We start from the raw sequence: 22796 nt of genomic DNA, 5'->3' as shown, positions 1-22796 counted from the left end.
GCATACCTCCCAACCGTCCCGATTTCCGCGGGACAGTCACAATTTGGGTGACATGTCCTGCGGTCCTGGTTGGAGGTAGGTATGTCCCGATTTCAACTCAGATCTGCGTCCAGAGGACGCAGATCTGAGTTGAACACATTTGCGGCTGAAGCAAGGAGCTGACACAGGTCAGCTCCTCGCTTCAGCCGCATATGTGTTAGCGAGAGAGGCGCGCAGAGAGCGGCGAGGGAGCGGAGGAGAAGGTAAGTTTAATGTGGAGGTGGAACGTGAAACTGGGGGCAGATGAAGGAGAGGACGGCATGACACTGGGGACAGAGATGGAGAGGATGGCATGACACTGGGGGCAGATGAAGGAGAGGACAGCATGCCACTGGGGGAAGAGATGTGGGGACATGAATCTGGGGGCAGAGATGGAAGGGGGACATAAAACTGGGGGCAGATGAAGGGTGTATATGAAACTGGGGGAGAGATAGAGGGGGGACATATAATTTACGGGTGACTGTAGGAGGATTATACTGTGTGTGGGCACATGATAAATTAACGAGTGGGCTGAGTCAACACAAAAGTGGGCGGGGCTAAATTTTCCGCTACGCGCGCCGCACATTTTGTCCTTCTTTCAGTTCTTCAATAGTTGGGAGGTATGTGAGTGTACGGAGCCAGCCTGTGTCTGCACCACACATACACATCACCTAGCTCCCTGCTGTGAGATAGAGGGGGGTGTGTGGAATAAGTGCTGCTTTCTTATATAAAGCAGTCTAAATCCTACTGGGCTAAAGGACCTGGTCTCTCTGTTCGCTAGGATAAAGCTTTATTATATAGAGCAGGCTGCTAGTGGGCAGAGGAGCCAGGTCCTTTAGGAAACTCCGTACAAGGTAAATCCAAGTCTACAGGACCTTTTGATGACATCACAGGCCCTTCAGTCATCCCATAGGATCACTGGGGGGGCGCTAGAAAATAATTAATTCTCGAAGTGGGCGGTAGACAAAATAAGTTTGAGAACCTCTGCACTAGACGGTGGTCGCCCGCTGTCTGATTGAATCTGTCCATATACAGTATCTATCTATAGCCCCTGACGAGCTAATGATTAGTATTAGCGAAACGCGTAGGATAACATCTTGGATAGGCAGTTTGTTTGACAGTTTATGGTGACATAGACTATGCTGAGTTTTGGAAGGCAGCAACTATACGGCAGTCAAGCCCTAGGGACACAAATACGTTATATAGGCAGCCTGCTATCAGTATGTTAGCTGGAGCATATGGTCACTCTGTGATAGATATCAGATGCCCCTGATGGAGTGCTGAGAACTGTGTTTCCTCGTCAGGGAGACATCAACATATGACCTGATATATGCTTCCTTATACTCATCATAGTGCTATGATAGTGTACCAGTGGTGTCACAGTTAACCATTGACGTTCTTTGTCAGATGGTAGTGCGATTCGGGGTTATAAATTCAGGGATTAATGTTTAGCCAAGCCCCATACTACTTCCCCTGCAGGCTGTTTTAGGGAGAGGTTCAGTGTTGTGGCCAATCTTGCAAATCCCTTCTTTATCTGCTTAGGGGTTATGGATGTTGATACACAGACATAAGTAGATGCAAGTGAGGTGCTGCTTTCAGTATGACACTATGACCAGGGGGCATCGATCTAGACACCATAACCCCAATATATATAGTGCTGAATCGTGAATTTTAGCTTTTTAATCAAGCACAAGGCTACGCACCTCAAATAAAGACATGTGACACATTTTTTTCTTTTCCAATTTCATTATTTATTTGTACTTCTGACCCCCCTTTAGCGAAGGGAGAAATATTTATATCTGTCAGTTCAGTCCATTTGCTATACATCATTGATCTGATGAAGGGGTTGTTGTAAATGCCCGAAACGTGTTATCTTTTAAGATATGTAATAAATAGAGATGAGCAAACAGTAAAATGTTCGAGGTTCGATATTCGTTTCAAGTAGCCCCTCAATATTCGACTACTCAAATTGAATATCGAACCCTATTATAGTCTATGGGGGGAAAATGCTCGTTTCAGGGGTAGGCAACACTCGATCAAATTATACTTACCAAGTCCACGAGTGAGGGTCGGGCTGGATCCTCCGAGAAGTCTTCTCCGTGCAGCGTCCCCGCGGCGTCTTCCGGCTGTTCATTCACTCTGCCAGACATCGGGTCGACTGCACGTGCCCACACTACAAGCAGACATGTGCATTCGGCTCTGCCCAGGTCCGATGCCTGGCAGAGTGAATAAAGAGCCGGAAGACGCCGCGGGGAAGCTGCACGGAGAAGACTTCTAAAGGTAGGAGAAGAACCAGCGTTGATTGGCCGACTGTATAGCATTTGGCCAATCAATGCTGGTTCTGCATCGAACTTTTCCATTCGAATAGCGAGTGGTACTCGATCGAGCACGAGTATTTCGAATACCGTAGTATTCGATCGAATACCTACTCGATCGAATACTACTCGCTCATCTCTAGTAAAAAAAGTGCTTGCTCCGATTTTTTGCAAGTCTCGAAACCCTAATCTTTTCATCAAGCCATTAAAAGGCATAGCCGTCGAGAAACCACTGCCATGCCTGGACAGTCTGCAGCTTTCATGTATGAGGTTGATAGCAGGCATTCCATGTAGATTTTCAGCAGAGTCACCCTATGCTTATAGCGCCTGTTGCTAGGTAATGGTATTATCCTATCCGAGTCAATACACTGCTTGCAAAAATTATTCACCAGGGAGGACAAAGGACTTCTCAATGAGTAATTACATTGGGAAACAATGGTATTTTTTTTTAATTACAGCATCTATTTTTTAATTACCGTGCTTCCATTATGCTTTCTGCAGGGTGAACAACTTTTCCAACGGTTTATTATGTAATTCTACAAACATGAGAAATCATTAAAGAACAGAAATGTAGTAGTAACAATAATAGTAGTAAAATTGTAAATACCGTTTAATAGAAGCCTTAAATTGTCTATCATAATTCTGGAACATTGTAACATTAGGCGCAATAAAACATGATGAGCAATAGTTATTTCTGGCACAATTAAATCTGATTTTTTTGGATGCAGTCGCATGCATTGTTTAATATGAAATGTATATGAGACTAATAGTAGCATTACTGCCTGTGTAATCTGTCTATATTTTAATTAGGAATCCTAATGCAGCATGACGCACTTTTGATTAAGAAGAGACCTTGATGTGTCCTCAGCAATGTGTTTCATTTAATTACAGTATTAAGACGAGCGAAAAACTGCAGCACAGAAACGTCTTTGGAGTTTTGTTTTCATAGAAGAAAGTTTTATATCTGTAGTATAGGTAAAGAAAAAACTTTATTTTTTAACCAAATTTGTCACGGTTCTAAGTTCTGATGAGCAAATACACTGCATATAAATAGGAGTATAAATATGCACACATGCAAAATCCATTTTGAGGAGAGAGGGCAAAGAGGTTTGATCCTTAAAGCAAAATGAAAAAGGTGTTCTGGTCATTTAAAGTTATCGCCAATAGAATAGGGCATCACAACAATAGGGGTCGTGAACGGAGTGGCAAATGGAGAACTAAGCACAGATCTTCTGTACATGTAGGTTTGTTCCAATCCTTCCGTCTCTACATGTAATCCCAGACAGACTGGATGATATGCTGGCTCAGTGGTTAGCACTACAGCCTTGCAGCGCCAGAGTCTTGGGTTCAAATCCTGCCTAGGACAACATATGCAAGGAGTTTGTATGTTCTCCCTGTATTTGCATGCATTTCCTCCCATATTCCAAAGACATACTGATAGGGGAAAAAAATGTACATTGTGAGCCCTATAAGGGGCTTCCAATCTGCATTAAAAAGAGAAAAAGACTGGATGATGTGGGGATCACTTCCAGGACTCTTCCCCACAGAGCAATCACACCAAATAATAACTTCCTTTAGATTTCACTTTCGTTCATTCACCGAACATTATGGTTATAACACTTCTATTTTTGAAAGCATTCTCATCCCACATTCACACGACCAAGCTTCAGTTATGAAACCTGGACCTTGTATTAGGTGGATTTACCGACCTGAACAGTGCGGTGGAAGAAGTACTCATAGTACAATAGTTATGTCTGATGCTAGGAGTCCCTACCTCACTGTGACATACTGTCCCATACTGATTATGGTTCAGGACAGTATATCGCTTGGAGGCAATGCGGTTATCTATGCTCCTATGTTGCACTCCTGGCATAAGATGCAGGCTGATAAATCCATCCAAAAGCACAAAGTGTGTTTTATGAAACTCATCTGTGTGAATGTGAGGTTACTTTGCAGCATTTTTCCACACCTGTCTAAAACTTTCGATATGCAGTGAAGAATATTTCTCTGTGTGTATGCAACAGCAACAGTACCCTCATATCAATGTTGTCATTGACTAATGAAGCTGAAAGTCAAGTTAATAAATTCCAGTTCCACCTTTCACTATAAAGGAAATGACTTTGTATTCATTATAACATGTTAAAAACATCCGCCATTCCAATCCCAAACCTTCTTTTTTTTAGATATTACGCATAACTGTTGAATTATACTTTATAACAAGGCTCAGTTCCAGGGCTCATGTAGAAGTCATGAAGTCAACCAAAAAATAACAAAACTGTATACTGTATATATAACATGCAACTTTTTCTTTTGCTACTGTAAATTTTTGTTTCTTTGTCACTTTGTTGCCTTTCAATATAAAAATATAACAAATAATCCAAATTTGATACAAAAAAAATCAAAAGTAGAAAGAATGCTTGCATTGGGTTTTCTGCACAATCGGCCTGAAAATTCTAAAACTTGAGAAGGTTGATTCAAAAATTTCCTTTCTGATCACAATATCAGTGGTGTGGCATTAAAGTGGGATATTATAATAAAAAAACTACTTGCATTTATGCCGGAACCCTGCAGATTAATCCTTTTTATATCGGGTGAAAATACCTTATTAAGTAAATAGCTGATGTTTTCATCTAAATTGTTTTTCTAATTTTTACAATCAATTCAATACGCTGTTTTTTAAATAAAATATTGAATTATGTTAAAAGCACGGAAAGTTGAAACATATTAAAGTATAATTTTGTGCTTAAGAGCTAATCTTAGCATGTGTTCTATTTAATAGCCAGATAATTAATTAAATAAAAGCCTTCGCTCCGTATTCAGATTTGCTTACGTCCCACAGTGATTCTTTTGTTTAGCCAAAGCACTTCTGCATAATTAGGAATCATGATTAGTTACAAGCAGTCAATAAATTCAGATTCTAATAATGTGTTAGATAAAAATACTACTCTTATCATAAATATAATCTGGTCTGGAGTAGGGGGTGGGCTTGTCAGAGATGGGGGCTTTTTGGAGAGGTTTCATGGAGTAGAGTGTTCAGTCATGTTGACCTCTTACAGAGGACATGGACAATATTAAATTATTGACAATGGTACCTACTAAGGTGTGGATTAGGAAGTAAATGAATAATAAGCTATCGAAGTTGATGTTTTGAATGGGCAAGCTTGCTATGGACAGACCACTCCAATCCCTGTTCACTGTTGAAAGTGCCTAAGGTGAGCATCAGTACTGGACCATGGAGCAATGAAGAAGGTGGTCTGGTCTGGTTGGTGACGAGCTGTGTGTGCTTCATTTATGGCATGCGCTATGGGAAGAAAGTAAGCTGGTATGAATCTCTGGGACTTACACTGCTAGAAAACTTTGGGTTCTGGTTAGAGAAGAGCGACCCTTTCAAAATTTGTTCTAGTTCGCCAGTTTGGGTCAAAAGTTTGGTCTGGACTTTAACCAAAAGTGCAGATTACTTTAAAAAGTTGTATGTAGCATTCCATGGGCTCCTAGGACCCCGTGCAGCCCCTTTCAAATCAAATCAAATCAAACAGGCTTTATTGGCACGTCCGAATAGATATTTGGCATTGCCAAAGCTAGTAAAGTGGGGGGGGGGGTGGAGTTGGAGTCGGGGGAGAGGAGTGATGGGTATGGGGGGGTTGATTTGGGGTATAACAGTCCGTGGAGTCTCATCTTCCTCTGGTTTGGTGACAGCTGGACACATATTGGGCAGCGATCTCCACAGTGGCCTCTTCTTCTCCCAGTAGGATGTAGAGTTTCCTCTTCTCGTCTGCAGATATGAAGTCTGGGATGTGGGCAGAGAGTCATTGGTAGTAGACTTGTCTTCTAGGGCCCCCTGGTTACAGTGCTTGCACAGTCTATTCTCCCGTGGCTTGTACATCTTCCTGTGTCGCCCCGTCTCCATCTCCAGGTTGTGGGCGCTCGGTCTGTACCGGCTCAGGGTCTGTCTGTGTTTGGGGTGGCGTATTCTCTCCAGGTAGGTGGCCATGGTGTAGTCCGTTTGCAATGACTGCAATGACTTTCTTTAATGCAAACATTGACTTAGTAAATGTCAAAGTGGCAGCAATAGATGTGGCTGTCAGTAAACAGATGGAACCTGGTGATCACAGCCTGCATAAAAACACTGCTCTGTCAGATTTTTTTATGCTTTTTAATATTTAAAAATGTTCTGTAGTAGCAAAAAATTTGGTATTAGTTAAAGAAAAACTTTCAATAATATATGTTTTATTTAAATTTATTATATATGTCAAATAAATATGTTTGACAATCAAATTTTCTCTCTTCCCCATCTTTTGCTTGCACTCTCTTTTCTGAACTTTTCTCTTCCAGGCTTAGCAGTAAGACAGCAGCCCAGCGTTTGAGTTTGAGATGTTGACTTGACCTCTAAATTCCCCAGACCTCAATCCTATTACGCATCTATGGGATGTGCTGTAAATCCTTGTCCTATCCATGGAAGTCACACCAAGCAATCTATAAGACTTCAAGGACCTTATTAGTGTCAGATACATCAGGACACCTTCAGGGGTCTTCTGAAATACATATCTTGATGGGTAATAGCTGTTCTGGTGGCCAATATAAAATTTTCTTTTAATAGTATAATTGATCAATATACATATATATATATATACACACTCTTTTTGGATTGGATGGCTTTATGTATCATTATACAACACAACAAATCTGATCTCTTAAAGGATGGAGCTGCCATGTGACCAATGGATGTGAGGTCTCTTCCTGAGAACAAGAAATCAGCCATGTTTTCCTGGTCAGTCACAACCTCTTTAAAATTAGGTAACTCCCTTTGACATATGCACTATAGCACTGTCTAGTCTTTTTTTTATTTCCATTGTGATGTTTAGAGATGAGTGAGTACTATTCGAAATGGCCATTTTGAATTGCACGCACCCATAGGAATGAATGGAAGCGGCCGACACGCAGACTTTGCCAGCGGCCGGCTGCTTAACCCCCTGTGTTCCGGCTACGTCCATTCATTCTTATGGGTGCATGCTATTCGAAACTGGAGTTTCGAATAGTAATCGCTCATCTCTAGTGATGTTTACTGGTTACTTACTTTTTTATTCCTATTATTTTATAGGGCTTATCTCTTTGGATTAATACAACCTCACATGAACAACTAGAGGCACAACAGATTCCTTTGGTTCATTAATTAAGAAAAATGAAGCCAAAATTGAAAAGACTTGTGTTACGGTTCTGTGTGTATATATAAAAATAATAATGAATACAACCAGAACCGCTAAGCCGCAGAGCACTGCAGCGAGGTCCACAAGCCCAGATGGGCAGCCGTATGTCTGATTATGCACCACCAGTTGAACTGCACTGGCAGTGATGTTGTGCAACACAAATGTGAACAGGCGGCAACAGACTCTCTCCAGTTAACTTCACTAGGAGAGCGTGCCTATGTATAGCAGTTGAGCTAATGAAGCTTTGCCAGAAGTCCCTGCTATTTACAGCAGGAGAACCAGGCCTTAGCATATGCTTCACTCTACTGCAAACACTAGACTGCCAGGGGTTAACTTCACTCCTGGTCAGTCACGCAACAAACTCCTAAACCTGCAAGGAGATACAAAGCAGTTGGACTAGGAATAGGTTGACTGATTCCAAAGGGCAGAGCCAAGGAATACTAGCTGGATCCCTACTCAGCTCCTACAATTGACTGGAACCTGGCCCTAACCTTCTGTCTCAACGTATTATTAGGCAAAGTGTGAGCACCGGGCGGGCGTCGGCTCACACTATTTAAAGGCTAGTCCCCGCCCAACAGGGGCGGTGGCATGACGTCACCGATCATGCTCAGTATGGCCAAAATGGGACTTAGCCTCAGAGCGGACCCAAAATGTCTGAGCATGCTCAGTATGGCCAAAATGGGACTTAGCCTCTGAGCGGCTCCAAAATGTCTGAGCATGCTCAGTGGGCCGAAAGCTGGACTTAGACTCCAGACATCTTGCTGCACAATGCCGAGGGCAAGGTTCAGATTGGCCTGCAGGTGGTGCTATGTGCTGGACGGGAAGCCTGCGGGACCCAATCCTAACAACGTGTCAAACTAATCACACCCAAGAAGGAATAGTTTGTAGCAGCAATAACCTGAAGTAATGGTTTTTCTGTATTACTATAACAGTCTGTCAGGGATATAGGGAATTTCTCTCTAGAGAATTGGGCTCACTCTACAATGTTGCTTTAGATTATTGGTTAATGTCCCTTGGTTTTTGCACAGCTCTCTTAAGGTCCCACCTCAGCATTTCAGTTGGTCTTTGAGGCCTGGACTTTCTTGACCATTGTAACACCCTGATTCCTTTCTTTTTCAGTCATTATGTTGTAGATTTTCTTGTGTGCTTGGGATCACTGTCCTGTTGCATGACCCACTTTGGAGCAAGCTGCCGCAGTTGGATAGATGTCCTCACATTTGTCTCTAGAATACTTTAATATTCAATGATGTTCATAGATGACTCAATGTGCCATCATCATCATCATCTTCATCATCATCATAATCATATTTATATTGTCCAGAAGATTTTCCACTTGCAAATAGTCTTTCTCACTGTAGAACGAAGGGCTTCAAATTGTTTGTAAATGTTATTATAAACCTTCCCTTAGTGATGGGCAGCAGCTTTTTTTCTCTAAGATCATTGCTGATGCCTTTCCTCCTTGGTGGTGTGTTAACACACTCTTGGATGTTCCAGACCAGCAAACTTCCCAAAACATTTGTTTTTATAGGGGTGGTCTGATGATTAATTAATCGAGCGCATTTGATTATCAGCCTCTGACTGCTACTTACCCTCTACATTTCTATGAACGCAGTAAAGGTATACTTAATGTTTCACACGTTGCATTTGTATTAACCCTTATGTACTTTCATGGTGTCTATCATAATGATATATGTATGATAGTGGTGTATGATAGACACCATGATAGTACTACAGGATTAAATAAATAATGATACTGTGTAATTTGCAGCTTCCATCTGGCCCATAAGCCAAGGAGAACCACAAATTATCCTAACCACACTAAGGTGGATTAAACTCTTTAACACCAGTAACCATCACTATCAAGAACTCACTGTAGGGGTGAGGTAGGGAGCCCCGGACAAAAGATTGCATCGGGGCCCACAAGACTGATTTGGACCCCAATAATCAGACATTTATCATGTATCATGTATATCATATATCATATGTGATAAATTGTAAACCTGATGTAATCCTTTTATATTCTTATACAATGCATTCATTTTATACCCAGGTGTCTTATAAGCCTTATATACAGATTGATCTTTATCAGCCACTTGAATTATTATTTTCTATTGGATCGTATTCTCCTATTAGGTAAAACAATTAGCAGACCTCGGAGAACATTCAGACATTCCATTTTCATTGCCTGCACAAATAGATCTGGAAATGCACAGCAAATATACAGATTCTCCTTTTATTTGCTCAAGCATGCAAACAGTAGGTGGAATTAATGAAATGGCAGGGACTCTTCAACAGAAGATCTACTTCAAGAGGACCTGTCACCGCACCTGACGTGTCTAAGTAAAAAAATGTGATAATTTTGGAGCTTTCTGCACTTCCTCCTAAGAATACATTGGCAATTGGGTTTTACCACTTAGGGCTATGTACCTGTTAAGTTTGACACTTTTAACAGTGATAAGAACATGTCACTGGAAAGGGACACTTCTTTACTTGGCAACTCCTAATTGTCCTTTTTTTGGAGTAATAACAGAGGAACATCACAACACAGAGTTATGAGAAGAGCTCCTCTTTAATGAAAAGCTTATTAACCATCATGGATGAAAAAGTTATAAGTAGTGTATATCTCCCCCAGATTCCTGACATATGTGTGGTTCAGCTCCAGAAAAGGCTCCTGAGGCTCCTTACTGGGCCATAGAAGGCTGTACTTCAGGGCAGACCCTGGGAGGAGAGGAAGTGTCTGGCTCTGTCCTGATACTGAGAGCCTTGTGATACAGTACAGTGTTTTTTTTTGGTTTTTTTTGGTGTTATTTGTGTGGCTGGTAGTAAGTCACACATACAGTTAGTATCTTCTAAATAGTTCAAGCTCAGATGAGCAGGATTTTGTTTGATGTTATTTTGCCTGAAGTTAAGGCTGTATTTTACTTGTGCCTGACGTAAAGGTTTATTTATTTTGCTGTTTTATTAAATAAAGATTTGTGTCCCTGTCTCTGACTGGTTGGGTCTGCCCCACTACTGTTACCGAACTACCTTCCTCACAGTAGCTAAAGTAAAGTAATTGTTCACCAATATGATGCATAAGAAGGGCCAATGGTAACCCAAATAGCTCTAAAATGTAACTCTTAACCACACGGTCTTACCTTGGGAGGTCTCTGGAACATAGAAGGCACAATGGCTCGTAACAGGTAGAATGGAGTTGTGCCTAAACGTTGCACTGCACATGAAGCTGTATGTTGATCTCCCACAGTGCACCCCGTGAATGTCAGCAGTTGCCTGAGAAACAACATATACACAGCTGCCCATACAGCCTGGTTAGCCTATAGCGAGGAGGCATACTACCACCCCTGATGCAGAATCTGGCTCAGGGTACAAGGCCAATGCCAAATCCTGCTTACCAGTGTCACCAAAGTATAGTGTCTGCCACTAATGGCCCCGCAAAGTGGCAAAGTGCTCATACTGCTGTCAAGAAGTGTTTGTGTTCCAATTTATCTACAACTGGCATATAACAAAAAATTCTACAGGGAAGGCCCAGTTGTTATTAAAATTGCATGATGGATGATCATTCTTATGTATTATAGTACGCACTATGTAGTAGATGTCAAATAATATTGTCTTACTAGTCATGCATAAAATATACACTTTGGTGCTTAGCTTATGACCAAGTCTCATATTTTAGTACTTTCCTTCAAGGGATTTTCTCATGAACATGTTTAGATTTTTAGACAATTAGAATATTTTGGGGAAATATAAATAATTACAAATTTTGCAGAGTTTTAAAGATTTTGTCTTCATCAATTTCCAGTGGATATTACTGTGAATACAAGAACTTTCTATGATCTGGGATTTGTCAGAAACCCAGCCATGATTTCCATATTGTGGATAGGTTATCAGGTAGGCATTGTACATATATGAGAAGATATCTCCATGATTCATCATGATTACGTTTCTGATAAGTCCCAGACCATAGAAAGTTCCGACATTCATGGACATTTCCATTGACAACATATCAAGACTACGGACTGTGACCACTATTCATATCTGCGTTCCGGATCTGCTTGGGGACCCCTAGAAATGAAAAACTATCCACATAAAAAGCGGTTACCTAAAGAAACCTGCGGACCCCATAGCCTATAACGGCACAAAACGTGGAGAGAAATGTGCTGCTTGCGGGACTTTTCTCTCCGCATGTTTCAAGTAGACACAGAGAGAAAACCAGACGGACCTCATTATAGTCTATGGGGTCCGCGGGTTTCCTTAGGTAACCACTTTTTTATGCGGATATGTTTCCATTCGGGGGGATTCCTGAACGGAAACCTGAATGCAGATGTGAATAGGGCCATAGATGGTTATAGAACATCTTTAAAACTCAGCAAAATTTCTAATTATTCATATTTACAAAAATGTGTAAGTTTTCATTTTCTACAAATGTAAATATTGTTGTATTTGTGAGAATACCCCTTTAATCACGGCATCAAATACAGAACACACAGAAAGGCCGAATGTTTCCATTAATATGAATTGTTACAAATTAAAATTCAACTTCACAGAACACTACAGCAACAACCAAATACTTGATGATCCGCAAGAGGAAATTATTGTGGACAAATTCATTGAACTAGTAGAGATGACTCATTGTCCTAATAAGTTCCCTGCATTGTGATCTTCCATGTCAACAAGTACATCAATCGGGAATCACGGATGAAGCAAAGTACAGCATGTTCTGAAATTACCTTCTTGCAGAGTTTTAAGTTAAGGATGAGAAAGCTGTGCTCAGTCTTAACAATATTATTTGGCAGCCTTAACCAACACATGCATTTGTGCGTGCTCCGAGACGGTGAGAAAATATAAGGAAGCATTAAGCTACATTTACTCTTAATAAATTTTATTTTTCTTTATTGAGAAAACTTGAAAAGTACATGAGATAAATTAGTTACACATTTATTTTCAAATTTTGTAAATGGCAGCTAATACCTGTGTATTATAGGGAAGCGCAACCTCTTAAAGGGAACCTGCCAAGTGGTTCTTCCATAAAAACTGGGTTCATCATGTGCAGGATGAAGTCATTCCCATTTATTGATATCTGAAAGCACAAAAAAACTCAGCCTAGTCAGTGGTCCCCTTAATAATACCGCCTCCTGGGCATGTTTGACATCTTGCCCGTGATGTCAGGAAGTGAGGGGGATGTCAATAGTACATGACGTTGTTCTCGCCCATCGTGACTTTGCTACAACAGAAAATTACACCAATGGGCACCAATGGTAAAGGAATTACTTGATCCGGCACATAATGGGGCCAGTTTATGGTGGAAAAACCACATGACAAATTCCCTGTAATAATTGGGCTTATATGGTCCTTAAACCCTTCCCGCTGTTGGCTTTTTTTGATTTTTGATTTTCATTTTTTACTTCCCATCTTCCAATAAGAAGATGCTCGATAACTTTTTTTTTTATTTTTCCATTCATTGAGCCATATGAGGGCTGAATGTTTGTGGGACAAATCATTCTTTACAATGGTACCATTTATTATTCTGTACAGTGTGCTGGAAACCTGGAATAAAATCTGAATGGGGTGCAATTGGAGAAAAAATGCATTTGTGTGACTTTCTTATGGGCTTCATTTTTACAGTATTCACTGTGCAGCCAAAATAACATGTCACCTGTATTCTAGTGTATGCTTCAATATGATGTCAGGAATACCAAATTTATATAGTGAGAGAAGGTGAAAAGCAAAGTGCTGGAGTCCCGCTATATCAGCCCCAGATTCCTGGCTTATGTGTAGTCCGCAGCAGGTCTGGAATAGGTTTCAGCCCAGGTGTGGGTCATAGGCTCTTTACTGGCCCATAAAAGGCTGCCGAGCCTGCACTTCATTGCAGATCCTTGGAGGAGAGGAAGTGGCTGGGTCTGTCCTGACACATTGAGAGCCTTGTGATACGGTACAGTGTTTTTTTGTTGATTCATTTGGCGAGTAGTAAGCCACAAGTACAATTAGTATTTTCTGTTTAGTTAGTGCTCAGACGAGCAGGATTTTGTTTGATGTTATTTTGCCTGAAGTTAAGGCTGTATTTTATTTTGCTCATTTTTGTGTCTGACGTAAAGGTTTATTTATTTTGCTTTTTTCTTAAATAAACCGCTTTGTTGCAAGATTTGTGTCCCTGTCTCTTACTGGTTGGGTCCGCACCACTGCTTCTACCGAGCTACCTTCCCCATAATAGTTTTATCTGCATTTTAACTACTTAAAAATTCAAAACTTTAAAACTTTGCCAATTTTTTTTTTCTGAACGTTGCCATATTCTGACACCCCTAACTTTTTTATATTTTTGTACACAAGGAGGCATAGGGCATCTTTTTTAGTACTTTTTAGTTATACTATTTTGGAGAATGTCCTATTGCTTTGATCACTTTTTATTAAAATTGCTATCAGAGGCGAAACAGCGAAAAACTGGTTCAGCACTTTTCTTCCTTCTACCGCGTTCACCGTATAGGAAAAATATTTTTTACTTTCTACAATGGGTCTAACCTTGACCCCAAGATGTCCTGAAGAGTCTCTTGGGAGTTTATGTTATATTGCATTGCCTTATGTACTGTATTAACCCCGTGATTTTCCATAATATGGGGAACATTTCTACTTTTGGAATACAAAGACACCATCCAGATTATTGTGTCAATGCCTATAAAACTGCAAGCGTGCAGAATACCTACATTCTCTAGTTGCCATATCTGATATTCATCTCTCCAGAAAAGATTGTTGTGACATACATCGAGAATTTTATCAGACATGACTTACACACTACAATATGATTCATTGCTTTCTGCTAACAAGTAGACTCCGCTCAGTGCCAACAGTCTGGCTGATTACTCATCTTTTGAGTCTGCTAAGTAAATATGGATTGAAATTCTGTACCCTGGTGCAATGAGCAGTAAGATGTGATAGCGCTTGCCATCACAATTTTCGCCTTGGACGTTTTTCAACTTCATCATATTCAGCCATCGTATTATATTTAAAGAGGATGGGACATGCCCTCGAAGTATCACCCAACAATAATCTAATTGGTGTTTCCTGTTTCTATAACCCCAGATATTAGCTGTAATTTGTGGGGGAACCAAGCCGAAAGTATTCAACTCCTCTATAGCACTACCACACGTGAAAAGAAGCATTACATATTTGCAATGAAATCAATGAGCTAATGTGACTTTTTGGGGTCTTCAGAGCAAGAAATTCTCTTTGTAGCTATTTTAATGCAAACTCTAAATGCGAAACATACATGAACAGTCCATACACTATAGTGTAGATAGCTATACATATATGTAACTACGTATTGAGGGTATACCCACAGGAGATGCGCTTCCCAACAGTGAACCACTTGTATGATTTTAATTAATGGTGGGTCCCGATGAGATCCTCAAGCTTTTCGGGTACCACTTCGAGTTTTCCCAAAGTGATGAAGTTCAATGGTCTTAAGACCTGGGTCACCAGTCCCTGGGTTTTACAACTGTCAAAAATGATTGGATCACATAAAAATACGTAAAAGGGTAGCAGTGAATTCCACTGAAAACATACACCAGGGGGTGCATGCCGCAAAGCCAAAAATCCAATGAGAAGGTGAAATACAATTGCTTTATTGATAACGCGTTTCAGAGTTACAAAAAGGAAGGAGTTGCGTTTTTTGTAAAACGTGAATAACTCTGAAACGCGTTATCAATAAAGCAATTGTGTTTCACCTTCTCATTGGATTTCTGGATTTGAGGCATGTGCCCCCTGGTGTATCTTTTCAGTGGAATTCACTGCTACTCCTTTACGTATACATATATGTAGGGTTACACATGCGGAAAGCATTGCTGTTTACTAGGGATGAGCAAACCGGTACATAATGAATTGGGTTTGTTATGAGTTTTCCAAAAATTTCAGGTATGGAAAAACTCAAGATGAATTGCTATTATACTCTAAGGTCTCATAAAGTATAATAATAAAAAATAAACAGCGCGTGCTCACCTTTTCTCACCATTCCAGGGCTCCAAAACATAAAGCAAGTGCAAAATCTATAATAGGGCCCCAAACTACCTTATGCCCTTTAGAATAGTGGTATATTGAGCAACTTGCAAGGTCCAAGGCCTGATACTGCTGCACCCCCTATAGCTCCGCCCCAGACTATAACATCCGTTCTTCCTTCCCAATATTCTCTGACCTCTTTCAACCTCCAATACATGGAGCGTGTTGATGTCATGGCGCTTTGACATTGATGTAAATTCTGTACCTTTTATAGGGGATGATGCCATTCAGGCTGCTTTGACATCTGTAAACAGGAGTGACATTCTCTCTGCACATGTTATTGAAGGTGATTTGGTGGTGATAAATTGCCATGCACTCAGCCGGTGAGAGAGTCTAAGGAGTTGAGAGTAAGAGAGCAGTTGCGCTTAGTAGTTTGTGGCAGAAATTTCAGACAACCTGAGACAGACTGTCCCTCGCCATCTCACTTTAAGAAGCTCGCAGAGAGTATCCTTACATGAGAAGTCTTCCATCTGATAGTAAACTGTATATTCATGGCTAAAATACCCTGATCTTCCAGAAGATAGGCTGGATTATATAACCCAAGAGAGCTCCCAGGACGGGATTTGTATTGTACAAGCCAAGAGAGCTGTCCAAGAAGTTATCAAGCACTACTCCTGCAATCATACTAAGCAAGTGGGTTAGGAAACTAAAGAGCCTAAACCTCCATGCTTCACTGGGAGTGTAACCATTATTACTTTGAAGAGTGCCACAAGTTATGTCTGTTATATGCCACAAGGTCTCCTTTTTCATTTTTGCAATTAATTTTATGGGTACCCTATATGTAAAACCATCCAGCAGACAAGGAACAGCCACAAGGGTGAACCATGAGGAACCATGATCATAGCCATCTTCATCAAAGCATACTCCTAGGTCTGTGAGCAGTGGCGCAGTGGCAACTAAAGTCTTGTGGGCTCGGGTGCAAACTTTTGTCTGGTTCCCCCTATCCCCTTCCTAGAGCAAATTCTTTGTAGTGGCAATTACAGGTGATGAAGCGATATCTCAGATACTTGAAGGGGGTACAGCTTTAGTACCTACAACTGTAGTTATCAAAAAAAATCATAAGTGAGCAGCGCAGTGCCCGGCATGCAAATAATACTGGGGAAGGCTGTGTGACAGCGCCCCTTTTTTCTCACACACAGCCTAACCCCCCATATACCCCTCTTGCTCACAGACAGCGTGCACCCCATTCCCCCCTCCTGCTCACACTCAGCCTGTATCCCAATTCGTGCCTTTTGCTCACACAACCTGTATCCCCACCCCCCTCTTTCTTACACAGCATGCACCCCCATGTCCATCTCTTTCTCACACACAGCCTGCACCCCCATTCCATCCACTTTCTTACATACAGCCTGTACCACCAGGTCCCCCCATTTGCTCACACACAGCCTGCACCCCCATGTCCCCCTCTTGCTTACACATGTTCTCTTCTCATTTCCTTACCTTCCATCAGACTAACTCCCCAGCTGATTCCTCTTCCCATGTAACACCACAATGTCCTGTACGATCCAGAGTATCTCTACCCACATGTGATGTCATCAAAGGTCCTTTAGCCCACTAGCATGTACTGCAGGAAGAGCCCCGAAGCGGATGTTCAGCCCAGGACAGGTGAGTACAAGTGTTTTTTTATTTTATACACCTCCCCTGGGCTGGCATTTAATGGAAAGGGGCCCAGGAGGCCCCTTTCCATTAACAATATGCATAATGGTCGGGAAATAAGGCTTTCTCCAACCACTGTCGTCCAGGGCCCCAGCCATTTCCAGCTAGCCACAGGCCCTATTTCCTGCCGCGCCCGGCCACGGTTGCATTCCCTGTGACCACGATCGTTTGCCACTGTCTGTGAGGGGTTTGAAGGGAATAACACACCCATCACTGTTACAAGACCGGGACCAGAGACAGAGCCACCATCTTGGGATCTAACTCAAGGTTCTCCACACCATGGTCCAGTCAGGTCTCTTTCCAGCTATCAACAGCTTTCTTACCATCCTAATAGGTGGATAACCCATAGCTGGGAGTCAGGAAGCAAAGTTTTCCTCTTATTTCTCTCCTCTTTTAGCTACCAGCAGCGTCTCCAGTTTCCCAATAGGTGGAGGAGCCCATTTTTGGGAATCATTGTGATAGGTTCCATTTACCACTTTCTGAACTGGCTATGAAAAATATAATGAAATAAAATATAGGAATTCCAATTAAAAAGCTATTAAGCAATGCAAGATGAAAATTGATTTAACCTAAAATATGCAAATCGCTTAATGCCGCTTCATTAGTACACTCCCTGCAGATTATTTATTACAGTGAAATGCAGGATAATCCTGGTGGATTTATAAAAATAAATCCCGACATCAGAAAAAGGTGCATAAATTCAAGTGAAATAAAAATAGTGGGGAAGTGGCAATGCCCAGCAAATAAGGCCAGTGGTGTATTTTATAGATTTCTTTTAGATAGAATTGTATTGTTCATATTGGTAAATATAATTGTATGATATACTATAGGAAATATATATTAGGCTTTGTTCACATCTGTAGCAGAGTCGACTCCATCACAATATTCAACTGAAATCATCAGACCAAAAGTCTTATGTACCCACAACCGGAATCTGCCGATTCCGCTCAAACATAATATACTTGAATAAACATCTGAAATACCCCATTATAGTCAGTGGGGTTTACCGGGCTGCAAATGTATCTGCTATTGTGTCTGTTCGCCTGTCTATTGTTCTGGTTCTCCAACAGACCATAATAAAGGACAAGCTGGAACAGATATGGACTTAACCTTTGCAATATTAGGCTAGGTTAACACTTGCTTTGGCCTCTCCATTAGTGTTGAGCGAGTAGTATTCGATCAAATACCTCGCCGGCATAGGAATGCGTGTAATAAACACCAAGGGGTTAAATGCATCGAATATTCGAAGCGTTTAACCCCTTGGTTTTCGGCCGATTACACGCATTCCTATGCCGGCGAGGTATTTGATCAAATACTACTCACTCAACACTACTCCCCATCTCTCAGATCCACTGGGGGACCTGAGCAAAGGCGAGCCAGTCCACTAAAATAACAGTTACCAGCAGACACATACGGACCCTATAGGAGACACTCAATCATGAAACTAAGAGTCAATCATATATGCATTTTATAGTTCACATCTGTGTTCGGGTTTCCATCCGGGGAGTCTGCTTGGGGACCAGTACACATATAAAATTGGTTACCTAAGGAAACCTATGGACCCCATAGACTATAATGGGGTCCGTGTGGTTTCCGTTCAGTTTCCACATGAAACATGCGGAGAGAAAAGTGCTGAAAAATAAATAAGTAAATAAAACAAAATGGAAAATGGAGAAATAATGGGTCCTGGAATTCACCAAGGAAAGAGGAAGCAGTGAAGAGGTATAATAAACAGAAGAAAAAAACAAAGTAGTAGCTGTACAGGATGGAGAAGAACCAAGATAGCAACTTACCCTCTTCAGTTCAAGGTCATAGTAAAGGAAGTTGTTGATACACAATGTCAAGAGCAGCAGAAAGCTCGAAGAAAATGAGTGTCATAAACATGAAAGCAATGACATCTAGAATTGGCAAGAGCAGTTTCCATTTAATGCAGTCAGTGGAATCCAGACCAAATGGGGTCAAGTGGAAAGTGGATGGAGATAATGGTGTTTTAGAGGGAAAAGAAGGCAAAAAAGGGCCGAGGCATAAATTTGTGGGAACTATTACATAGGCTTTTAACCTCTTACAGACAGAGCCAATTTTCATTTTTGCCTTTCAGTTTTTTCCTCCCCAGGTTCCAAGAGCCATACATTTTTTATTTGTCAGTTTGCAGTCACATGGCGGCTTATTTTTTGCAGGACGTATTGCACTTTGTAACGGTACAATGGAAGCTGGGAAAAATACAGACTGAGGTAGAACTGGAACTAAAAACATTTTAGCCACTTTCTTAAAGCTTTACGTTCGCCATATGTTAAAAAATGATGTGTTATCTTAAGTCTGTAGGTCATGGCAGCCCCATTGATAGCAAGCCCAATTTTTCTTGTTTTAATGCCTTGTAAAAAAGCAATAGGTTTTCAAAATACAAAAATTGATTTGCTTTGCCATAGTCTGACACTGGTAACTTTATCATATTTATGTGTACAGAGCTGGGTAAGGCATCCTTTTACGCAAGACAATATGTGGTATTTATTGATTCCATTTTGGGGAAGATCTGATGGTTTGATTGCTTTGTATTACATTTAGGAGGTGCAGCGTTGAATTTAGTAATTTAGATTATTTCCCCGCTAAGGCGTTCACCAAACAGTTTTGGATCCAGGAATAACTAAAGTGTTTATGTTTATTTTTCTCATTTGTTTTTATACATTATATAGAGAAAGGGGGTTTGATTTGAATGTTTGCACTTTTTGTGGTTTATTTTTTTTAACTTTTTTTTGGATCTAAACCTTAGTGGTCTGATCACCCATACAATGTACTGCAATATTAACAAATTGCAGTATATTGTACAGGCCTATGACTACACAGACCTTTGAACCCCACAAGTGAGGACCCATTCTAAAAATAGGTTATGTATATTTAAAGGGAATATGTAAGGGAATAGCTAGTTGGGCAATTCAGTAGTGCTGCTGCTGGATCAATGGAAGAAGGGAAAGACAGAGACAATGAGTCCTAAACTCAGCCCCTGTCCCTATCTAATTGCCACAACTGTCCTAATGACAGGAGCAACTAGGTGATGGTCCCTTCCCTGAATAAGTGTACACAGAACAAGACAAGGCAAACAACACAGAAGAGGAGTCAGCAAGCCAAGAGTTAAAGCCAGAGAGACAAAGCAGTACAAAATCGTAATCCAAAAGTGTAGTCACAAAGAAAGTCAAAGGTCAGACGTCAGTAATACAATAGCAAGAGCAAGTAGGAAGCTAGTGAGGGCAAAGTCACAGGACAGAGTCAAAATAGCCAGCAAACCTGTGTGGACTGATGACCTGTATATAGGAAGTCCAGGACCTGCCCCAGACTTGATTGGTAGACAGGCTGTCAATCACACAGGCAAGGCTAAGATTAACTATTTGATGAACAGAAGGAAACAAGGTGCAGGAGATGGGTGTGGTGGAAATTCAATTACAGAGCATAAGTAATAGAGCAATGTTCAGAGTATCAAAAAACTCTAAACAAAGAATCAAATTGAACACGCCTCCTGCTCCACACCGTGTGCGAGCAAAGGGTGGCACAAAAACCCGAACAGGCAGAGACGTTACAGAATGTGTTCCCAGAAAATGATCTATTTTTTAAAAAAAATTTCCATGTCACTATCTATACTTTAAAAATGTACTATATCTTGCATTTTTCACTCTGACCACTTAGCCTAGTAATAGACTGACATTTGCCAATTCTGTAAGGCTTTTGTTTTGATGAAGCCACCTTATAGCAAAAACAGGATTTCAATAGAAGATAAAATCTCTATATATAAAATCACTGACCCATCATTACATCCAGTACTGACCATAGATCATGTCACAATTTATCTATTCTCCTTCCCTGCACATAGCATGCCTAGAACATTCTTTCATAGACCTCTGGTGCTGCCTAAAGCCTATGCTATAAAGCATATCACTAAGTGCTGTAAACAAGGTAGAGGAGATGCTCAGGTAAGATGGCAGGCCAATAATCCTGCACAACAAATGGAACGTTTTATTAAAAAAATTACAAAAACTGATAGATTTCATTATCTGGCTTTAAAAATAAATTTAAAAAATTGGCAACATATTATTATTATTTATTTATTTATTTATTTAGCACCATTAATTCCATGGTGCTTTACATTTGAACATACTCCTTTCAAGTCCTGTAAAATATTATTTATTACTAGCAAGAGGACCCGACTTTGCACGGGTATATTTAATTTTTTGTTTGCTTAAGGATCACGTGTGTATCTCACATGTGTATCTCAGTATGGATATCATTGAAAAACCTGCCATTAGTTGTCACCTGGAGTAAGGCTTTGCTACATCTCTACATACACAACTCTTCTACATCTCTACATATGCACAGCATACCCAGCTCTGCTACATCTCTACATATGCACAGCATACACAGTTTTGCTACATCTCTACATTTGCACAGCATACCCAGGTCTGCTACATCTCTACATATGCACAGCATACACACACTCTGCTACATCTCTACATATGCACAGCATACACAGTTTTGCTACATCTCTACATATGCACAGCATACACAGTTTTGCTACATCTCTACATATGCACAGCATACACAGTTTTGCTACATCTCTACATTTGCACAGCATACCCAGGTCTGCTACATCTCTACATATGCACAGCATACACAGCTCTGCTACATCTCTACATATGCACAGCATACACACACTCTGCTACATCTCTACATATGCACAGCATACACAGTTTTGCTACATCTCTACATATGCACAGCATACACAGTTTTGCTACATCTCTACATTTGCACAGCATACCCAGGTCTGCTACATCTCTACATATGCACAGCATACACACACTCTGCTACATCTCTACATATGCACAGCATACACAGCTTTGCTACTTCTCTACATATGCACAGCATACACAGTTTTGCTACATCTCTACATATGCACAGCATACCCAGCTCTGCTTCATCTCTACATATGCACATCATACACAGCTCTGCTACATTTCTACATATGCACAGCATACCTAGCTCTGCTACATCTCTACATATGCACAGCATACCCAGCTCTGCTACATCCCTACATATGCACAGCATACACAGCTCTGCTACATCTCTACATATGCACAGCATACACAGCTTTGCTACTTCTCTACATATGCACAGCATACACAGCTCTGCTACATCTCTACATATGCACAGCATACACACACTCTGCTACATCTCTACATATGCACAGCATACACAGCTTTGCTACTTCTCTACATATGCACAGCATACACAGTTTTGCTACATCTCTACATATGCACAGCATACCCAGCTCTGCTTCATCTCTACATATGCACATCATACACAGCTCTGCTACATTTCTACATATGCACAGCATACCTAGCTCTGCTACATCTCTACATATGCACAGCATACCCAGCTCTGCTACATCCCTACATATGCACAGCATACACAGCTCTACTACATCTCTACATATGCACAGCATACACAGCTTTGCTACTTCTCTACATATGCACAGCATACACAGTTTTGCTACATCTCTACATATGCACAGCATACC

The sequence above is a fragment of the Leptodactylus fuscus genome, chromosome 3, assembly GCF_031893055.1.
Source record: "Leptodactylus fuscus isolate aLepFus1 chromosome 3, aLepFus1.hap2, whole genome shotgun sequence".
In the NCBI taxonomy this organism is placed as follows: domain Eukaryota; kingdom Metazoa; phylum Chordata; class Amphibia; order Anura; family Leptodactylidae; genus Leptodactylus; species Leptodactylus fuscus.
The sequence above is the reverse complement of the archived record's forward strand: the minus strand, read 5'-3'. Positions refer to the sequence as shown.